The following is a 9,921-nucleotide window of genomic DNA, read 5'->3' on the forward strand; positions in this document are numbered from 1 at the left end:
ACTGGACAAGCAGGACACAAAGAAAAGAGATTGCCCAACTTTGCCAAGACAAGGTAGAACAGTCCTTCAAATTTGCCTGCTTCAGAGAAAAGTCTGTCAAATGATCTAGGCCTGTGTGCCAAAATGAATGCCCCAATGTTACAGAACTTTTGGTGACCATCCAGGCAGCCAGATGTCCCTGTCATTAGGTAACATTTTACCCTTCTGGGGTCTTTGATGGAGTCAAAAACTAAATAATTGGACTTAAAGTTTTCATGAGTTATGATAAAAAGGTTAATTGGGTATAAAACTTTATACTCATAAAGATAAGATAAATAGTATTTTCTCTAAATTTGCCAAATACGTATTGACTGGATATTGTTACTGCTATTCTTACTTAGTAGCTGTTTTTGTTGTTTGTAATTTTACTATGTTAAAGTTAAACCTTCCTTTAATTAGACAAAAAGGGGGAAATGCTGTGGAATAATCCTTCTGTGTGCTGTAAATATGTATTACTCTCATTGGTTGATAAAGAGCTGACTGCCCTATAGCTGGGTAGGAAGAGATTAGGAAGGACAGTCAGACACAGAGAGAATGCTAAGAAGAAGAAAGGCGGGGTCAGAGGAGATGCCAGCAGATGCAGAGGAAGTAGGATGTGTAGAAAATGAGATAACAGCTGGGCGATGGTGGCGCACGCCTTTAATCCCAGCACTCGGGAGGCAGAGGCAGGCAGATCTCTGTGAGTTCGAGGCCAGCCTGGGCTACCAAGTGAGTTCCAGGAAAGGCGCAAAGCTACACAGAGAAACCCTGTCTCGAAAAACCAAAAAAAAAAAAAAAAAAAAAAAAGAAAGAAAGAAAATGAGATAACAAGCCATGAGCCATGTGGCAGAGGGTAGATAAGAAATGTGGGTTAATTTAAATGTAAGAGTTAGCTAGTAACAAGCCCAAGCTATCAGCCAAGCATTTAAAATTAATAATAAGTCTTTGTGTGGTTATTTGGGAGTGCTGCTGGGATAAGAAACTATAAATTGCACAGACTTGGATAAACTTTAAATTTTTAAGGGCACTTTTTATTAATACAAGAGGTCTTTTACCTGATGAAAGAATAGAGACTGACTGAATCAAACACATGATACTGGTGGTGTAGGAACAGAGCACAAATTAGACTTTGTTAAGCAGGAAGCCAAGAGTTCTTTGCTTCCACATCCTCATTTCTTCCTGGACCATGGATGGCATCAGCATCTCCTGTCCCCAAAAACATATAACTAGGCAAAGGACCCAGGCAAAGCATAGGTCTTCCTTGCCCCATTATGCAGAAATCTTGAGATTTCTTATCAAATGCCCTTTATGTAACTGACAACAGCATTTACAACTTTCACAGAGCAGGAGAAAGATAAACATTTCTTATCAAACAATATTAAGCATCCATGAAAGCCATCTTCCACATGGTACCAGCTCACAGGGACCCCCTGGTCTTCCAAGCACTTCTTGTAGAGCAAGACATCATCCCAGAGGATGTCATTCTCACAGCTCACCAGAAATGTCTTAGGGAGCTGAGCAATGATCTTGTCATCTGCTAGGACAGGGGAAATTTCTGCACTCCAAACATGTTTGGTTTCTAGATAGGCAGTCTCATTAAAAGGTGCAAGAAACTCCGGTTATGGATCTTGGCTCCAGAACCTTCTGGGGATGTTGTGATAGCTGAGCCATTTCCTATATTTCTTTCACTTGTGCAGCGGAATAACAGCACCTGTTAACATGTCATCTTTCCAAGAGAGGTCAATAGTCAGGTATTTACATATACAATTAAACATCATGTCTCTGGTGAGGAATGGCACATTTTTGCTCTGCTGATGTGATGGTAACTGAAAATTGATCAAATTCAGAATTGGTTGAATCAGGACTTGAGCTTGGATCTGGGGTAGACTGGGAATTCTGGGTAAGATCTGCATGACATTGGCTACTGCCCAAGCTCCAATACTCTCTCCACAGAGAACCACCCGGAACGGGTCCACCCCAAAGGATTCCAGGTTCTTCAGGAAGTAGGTGGAAGCATTAAGACAGTCATTGGCAAGGACAGGGTGATGGTAGTCAGGAAGCTTGCGGTATCTAAGGAGGAAAGAGCAAACACAGCAAACTTCTTTACAAAGACGTCACAGAGGCCATTTCAATCATCGTCATCTACTCTCCAAAGGACCAAACCTGACTCCATCCTCAGAGTGATCCTAACAAGTAAACATGGCAACCCACACTTTTCCGTCATGGACTTGAGGAACCATGAGGATCAGGGATCCCAGGATGCTCCATTTCCACCAACACTGTGCTTCCCATAGATGAGCACAACCCCCAAGGGAATATAGAAAGTTGAAACATGTTGTCTTAGAATATGGAACAACCAGCAAAGATCCAGGAAAGACTACAGGAACTCTTCTGGTCCCATCTCTTCCTGGATTCATCTTTTCCTAATGTGATGGGCACATGGTGAGCACTGTTAAAAACCAACCCTTAACACACTTTAAATCTACACCAGTGTTTGTAATGAGGCATTTATTCTTATTTTCCTGTGGTTAAACAAAAGTTTCAGGAGATTAAGAAATTGGACTCCTTAGTGAGGAGCTCTTAGACTCCTGCACAAGGCTGCTTTGAGAAAATGACTGTTAGTCAAGCAGCCAGCTAGACTTACAACAACACTGGTTACTTTGAACACCATACAAACACTGAGAAAACTACACAATAATTGTGGTCACTTGCCAGTAAAACACAACCCAAGCTCTTGAAGTTGCAGCACCAGCCAAAAGTGTTTTGAACAATTTGAATAACACTTTCCTTCCAATACAAACCCAGAGAATGGGAACTTCCCAGGTCATCTACCTAGCAGAGGGACTCTGGCCTAGTACAGAAGGGACAATAGAATGATGCCTCTCATAAACATGATTGTATATGAAGGTCTGCTGACACTGGAGCACACTCTCTTTTCTGATTAGATTAGCAAGCTGTTGTGCTCATTTTGGGAGCCAGCTGGGAGGCATCTCCTTATGTTGGCTGCCTCCTAGGTTTCCAACATTAGACCTAACAAACAGCTCTCACTAGAGGGTATTTTCTGGCTGCTTTTGTAGAGCAGACCGAGCAGGCCACCAGAAAGAAGTAGTGGTGACAGTGACAGCAGAGAGTGCAGAACCACAGAAGAGCTGAGCCATGACAGCAGTAGAGCCACAAGGGCCACTGATGGTTTGACAGCGATGATGACTGGCCCTTGGAAGGAGCCGGAAGCCTTGAGGACAGTGGTAGCAGAGTCACAGGAACTACCCAGTGTCCAGGACAGGAACACAGGCGAGGCCTCAGCAATGGCAGTGACGGGGAGCAGAGAAGCCGAGTTGACAAAAGAACTCAAATCCAACAGCAGACAGACAGTAAGGGAGACAGAGGCAGCAGTGGCCACAAGAGAAACAAAAACAGGAGAAACAGCAACCGTAGCTTTAAAGGGCAGAGGGCGTTAGACACTCCATGTCAGGAACTGTGAATGAGCTATTGTCAAGGCCTGGGGAATTCTGAACTCCTAGACATTCATAAGGAAGTGTACATAAAGAAAAAAAACACCCAAAATCAGGGATTCTTTCCATGATCTAAAGTCAACCAGCCCATTCCCAAGCACGTATAAGTCACCAAATGTCTCAGGCAACTCACCCCACCATCAGTACCACTGAGTCTGTCTTGTGGGCCAGGAAGCTGCCTATGGCATGGTAAATGTCTGCAAGAGAAAACACAGGCCAAAGCAGCCATGAAAAGCATGACACTATCAACTGTTGCCCCAGGGACAAAAGCTGCTCTGATGGGCATGAGTATCTGTCTCCATTCCTCTGACATGACCATGGCCAGCTCTGCAAGGCAAAGCCATACATCATCCCCCATCTCCTGAATATGGCTTCAGTGGACCTTAAGGCTCACTTTATATGTCATTGGATTTTCTAGTAGGGTCAAATGAAGACCTGGAAGATTTGTAAACCTGAAATGGACAAAATAAAAATGTGTATGGCAGGACAGGCCTAGAATACTAATAATTTTATATATTTGTATTAACTAGGAGATAAGTGATGGCTAGATGGGACAGGTAAGTCAATAAAATGGTATATCTGAAGTCCTAGGAGAAAATTCTGTTAAAGTTAGTAGGTACCACATGCCACCCTTGTTTATCACAGAATATGCCAAATGTATCCCCAACTCAGCCCTGTCAATTCACAGCTGCTGGCATACAGAAGGGCTGGACAGCCTTGCCCATCATCTACCCAGGCTATCCAGTCTCACTGATTCAGCATCACTGGGAAAAGAACTCAAGCACCACACTTTTGTCTTTTTTTTTTTTTCATACCTACCACTAAAGAACATTTTATTTAATGGGGTTTGTTTTTTTGTTTTTTTTTTTTTTGGTTCTGTTTTGTTTTTTACTTGCTTGTTAGCTTGGCTTTTTGTCCAGGGGCCCCAGCTGACCCCAAACTGGTAAACCTTCTGCCTCAGTCTTCCAGAATATTTTTTAAGCCTGAGCAAGCAATAAGAAGACCAATGGTCAGCAGCTCAGTATGTCTGCTATGCAGTTCAGAGGCTGAAGCATAGTAAGGGCAGGAGGCACAGGTGACCGGTGGACAATATGGTCTAGGGCTTAGGGAAGGCTGAAGTGATGAGAATGGCCTAAGGTATTTTTTAAGGATCCTTCTAGTGGATAGAGAGGACCAGGCTATGCCGTGAGAATTGGAGCAAAGCTACCACTTTAGGGGTGCAGAAATGAGTGTGGTAGTAAGCAAGAACAGACGGGTTTTCGTCATAGTGGCCCAACCAAGCTGAGGGAAGCACACAAATTTGGGATCATCATGAGACAGACAGAAACAGCTGATGCCTCTGAATCAAAAGGAATGGGTGGAAGCACACCCAGCAGCAGGACAACCACAGGGGATGCTGCTGCTCCGACCTGGACTTAAAGTATAATAGAAAACATTGTTGTGGAGACTATACCATTGACTGCTATGAACCCAAGCCTTGAACCCATCCTCCCTAACAGAAGTTCCAACTTCCACTTGTCCCTCCTCCCCAAAGAGATCCTCATGGGAATATGTGAAAGACTCTACCTGTTGTGAGGACCTTCCTCTCCCATCCCACATGAAAGCTACTCACTCAGACTACCAAACAGGGTGCCTCCTCCGTGGTAGAAGATGATACCTCGCTGGAGCTTGGAGGACACTGCCTTGGGCTGGAACAGCCTCACAGGGATTGTCCCAAAATGCATATTGGTCACCACCAAGGTAGGGTCCTTCTTTATGACCAAACTATCATGAAGAAACTGGACAAATCTGGGCATGGAGCAAATTCTCAGCTTCTCTAGTATATCCTCCTGTTGGGGGCAAAAGAAGGAAAGTGAGGTGTAAGAGAGTGCAGAGTGGGTGTGTAGACACGGAAGCCACCTAGTATTGCTCAGGTGTACTTACCATTTCTCTTCTGCCTCCTGTATATGCAGTAGACTCAAGGGGACATAACTGGCTGCAGGCTTTGCCCAGAAATGGGACTGGTTTTCAGAACTTTGATCTCAGAATTTCTATTGAATGATGATGTTTCTGTGATACAAGTGTCTGTACCCTCTGAACTCAGGTTGAAATGCAATTTGTCATTGATAAGAGTTGGGCAGTTTGAGTGGTTCTGGGGTGGTACTCTTGTGTGTGTACTAAGTCCATTATTGAGGGACTTGGATGAGTATCTCCAAAGCAGACTCTTGAGAAGTGAGAGTCCTGGATATTCTGTCTTATGGACACAGGCACACTTGCATTTCCACCAATGCATGATACATGACCCCATTTCTAATACCATGCACTTGACTTCTCAAACTGCAAAACCATAAGACACATTAACTTCTCTGGTCTGTGGTACTGTTAGAGCAGAAGAGAAAATACTAAAACTTTACCAGAGATAAAACCCAGTGTGTGGATGTGTGCAAAGAAGTCCCTGAATGGAACAAAGCCAAGTGTGAAAGGCAAGGGACATAACTTCATTCATTCTTTCCCTCTATATGGGACTAGCTATACTTGACCTGTAATGGCAAAGACAATTTGTCATTACATCAGCACTCATCATTGTAAGTCCAGAGCTGGGTTATGAAGGATTCCCTAAGCACTGTTTGTGTTCAATGTGAAGGAGAAATGTGACTTATGTGGCAGACTCCATAATGGGTAATCAAAACACAGGGCTGAATATTTACCACAGGTGTTTTTATGATAATATATATATATATATATATACACTAATTATAAACAAGTCAATATATTTGCCAATATAAACTATATTGCAGAAAACATTACAGGGTGTTGCAGTATATATGCCTTACAAGAGGTAAGGGCTGGCATTGGGAAAGGGAAGAATATTAACTGTGTACACAGGTCACAAGCATGCTTTCTGAGTGATTGATGCTATATTGTGATAGTGTTAATTATCAATTTGTTAAAATCTAGAATATGAGCCTCTGAGCATGACTATGGTGGATTGTCCTTGTTGCATTAATTCTGGAGGGAAGACCCATCCACTGTGGGTGGCACTATTTCCTTGCTGTGCTCCTGAACTGTGTATGTGGAAGAAGAAAACCTTGCAGTGTGTGTTCAATGTTCTCTCTTCCCACTTGTGGATGCTTGACCCACTGCTTCAAGCCCCTGATGCCTTGACTTCCCATCCATCATGGCCAATGAAAGCAGAATAGATGTACACCAGACAGCATGGACAGGAATTTCTCATCTCTCTCCTCCTTCCCAAATGTCTGAGGAATTCACTGTAGACTCTCTGGTCACTGCTATGTCTCCACTAAGAGTTAGGACATCTGACATTTATTCAAATTCCCTGCCTCCCATATGAAGCCAAACCAGTCTTGGACAGCCAACCTAGCTGTCCAATGCACCCATGCGGAAAAACTACCTAAACACATCACATGGGTGATTTGATAAGCAAACAATGCCTGCTCTGTGCTCGGGACAAGGCTGAGAAAGCAGTCCCTAGCCTCAGATCTCACATCAATATAAAACACTTGGAGATGAGAAATTACGAGGAAAGGAGAAACAAGCTGTTGTTGAAGGTGTTCTTAGACATCTCAGGGTATAAGCTTTCAGCTGGTCTGAAATTGCTTTCTCAGTTCTCAGAAAAAAAAGCATGGTAGGCTGTAGTGGTGATGCATATCTGTCATTTCAACCCTCGTGTAGCTAAAGTTTTCCTGCCTGGCCCAGTCAGGACAAATCTCTCTCACCTGCCAGTCCCACAGCTGCTCAGACTCGAGCAAGTAAACACAGAGACTTATGTTGGTTACAAACTGTATGGCCATGGCAGGCTTCTTGCTAACTGTTCTTATAGCTTAAATCAATCCATTTCTATAAATCTATACCTTGCCACATGGCTCGTGGCTTACCGGCATCTTCACATGCTGTTTCTCATCGTGGCGGCTGGCAGTGTCTCTCTGACTCAGCCTTCCACTTCCCAGCTTTATTCTCCTCCTTGTCCAGCCTATACTTCCTGCCTGGCCACTGGCCAATCAGTGTTTTATTTATTGACCAATCAGCAACACACTTGACATACAGACCATCCCACAGCACCCTCGGGAGAAGGAAGCTGAGGATTGTGTGTTCAAAGCCAGGCTAGGCTACAACGTGAGACTCTGTTCCAAAAAGTGGGGTGGGAGGTGGGGGACAAAGAGAAAAGGGGAGGAAAGAGATGGAGGAATAAAAATGAAAGGAAGAAAGGAAGTGAGGAAGGAAAAGAGAGAGAGAAAAGGAAGAAACAGGAGATTTCCCCCAAGTCAGTCTTGGAAGAATACAGAAAGAACGGGATGGAGAATGGAGGAAGACGAAGACAAGGAGAAGGAAGCAGTGAGCTACAGATAACACCTTTTACCCACAGTCCCCCCCATAACAGCAGACTCACCAGTGTGAGCACAAACAGTGCCAGACAATGAATAACCCTGAACTTGACTGGATGCTGCAAGGCAGAGGGGATTTCCATTGTGAGAAAGTGCTGAATGACAGCCCATACAAAGACTCCCAGGACAAAGGTAGACAGGCTTGCCAACAGCACCAGCCACAGAGAAGTCATGATCCTGAGGCCCAGAGGACCTGCTGTTCTGAGAAATTCCCTTGAAAATATGTGTGAGGAGCACCTGACCCAGTTCTATGGGCTGTTGCCTCCACCCTCTCCTTCCAGAGTCCATCTGACACAATGGCCTAATCTGTCCACTTAGATAACCAACCAATTGGAGACAGAAGAACTTGTTCATCTAGTAACTAACGGACCATGAAATCATACCAAGGACTTGAGAGGGGGCTTAAAAGAGTATTAGGATAGGACTCTTCCTACACTCCAGCTCTATAAGGTCCCAGAAGGAGGTTTGATATGGGTCATATAGACTCCCTCACCCAAGGCCTGGGATGAGCACATTTTAGCACCAAAGTCTACCTAAGGTAGACAAAATCCTTCCCATCCCCAGCTCCTTGATTCCATGCTCTCTCCCTATTTAGTTCTTCAATCTAGAATGCAGGGGCTGCAGAGACTTCTCTGGTTCTAGAGGTCAGTTTGCATGGTTTTAAACACTTCTTTTTCTGCTTTCTGGGTCTGTGGCCTTCCCATTGTATGAACTTTTCTCTGAGCAGATAAAAATAAACGTCTTCTCATCACCAATAGGCACCAATGATGGAAACAAAAGCAATCACACCCAAGAGTAGTTTGGTGAACCTAGGAGTTTAATTGGTGTTATTTACAGAAACATGGGTAACTTATGGGTGGCTACAGTACTGAAGAAAACAAAATCTCTCTAAGCAACCATTAACTGCTTTTGGGGAGGGGAGATTCATCATGAGCCTCTCCCCATTCCATGACAGAAAGTTGAAAAACTCAATCTTGTATAGGTCTCCTTCAGAATTCCAGCTCCTGATAGTTCTAGAGGACAGTGGCCATGTCATGCTACAACAGTCTTACACATGCTATTAATTTTCAGAAAGCATAAGGTGGCGATGATGAAAGTTCCCACTGGGGAGAAAATATTCAGAAAATGTCAGAAGGCTCTGACACACAACAAATTCACTGCAAGTGTATGTCAAGCCTATTTTCAAAAATGGTTCTGATCATTACCCTCCCTCCTGGAAAAAGAAAATTGTATGCAAAACATTATCCACACACCATTCTCAGAGAAGGAATCAGGCTGGATGAAGTCCAGTTCCTTCTGGAATCACGGGACCAAAAAGATGGACAGTCTGTCCAAGGACTCTCAAGCTGTATGACCAACCCCAGGTCTAAAGGTCTGCCTAATGCAGAGGCCAGAACAATGGGAAGGATCTAATGGCTGGAGCCTTATACAGGCTGTATCCTCAGGGTCTAGGGAGGGTTTGTTAGAAAAGGCCTAGAGAGTATTCCTCTTGTGTATTCATTTGTATAATTGTCGTTCAAAAGCACATAACATTTACCATCAGAACCACTTCTAAGTATACAATACAGTAGGCATTAACTAAATGGATCATACAGGACAGACCTCTCTCAACACTGACACTACACACCTTGAGCTCCCCTGCCTCCCACACAGCCATGATTCCACTTTCTAAGAGTCTGCTGCCATAGACACCTCATAAATGCAATTATCCTTGTTCCACATCTAGTATCCTGTTATGAGTGAGTACATACCATGTTTGTCTTTCTGAGTCTGGGATACCTCACTCAGGATGATTTTTTCTAGATCCATCCATTTGTCTGCAAACCTCATGATGTCATTGTTTTTCTCTGCTGAGTAGTATTCCATTGTGTATATGTACCACATTTTGTTTATCCATTCTTCAGTTGAAGGGCATCTAGGTTGTTTCCATGTTCTGGCTATTACAAACAACGCTGATATGAACATAGCTGAACAAGTGCTCTTGTGGTGTGGTTGAGCATTCCTTGGGT

At 43.7% G+C, this 9,921-nt stretch overlaps 1 pseudogene; it reads right to left on the reverse strand.

Annotated features, from left to right (window-relative positions):
* Positions 1-1,313: 1,313 nt before the first annotated feature.
* Positions 1,314-8,085, reverse strand: LOC131905302 (arylacetamide deacetylase-like 4; annotated as a pseudogene).
* Positions 8,086-9,921: the final 1,836 nt, after the last annotated feature.

The sequence above is a fragment of the Peromyscus eremicus genome, chromosome 2 (assembly GCF_949786415.1).
Source record: "Peromyscus eremicus chromosome 2, PerEre_H2_v1, whole genome shotgun sequence".
NCBI lineage: Eukaryota > Metazoa > Chordata > Mammalia > Rodentia > Cricetidae > Peromyscus > Peromyscus eremicus.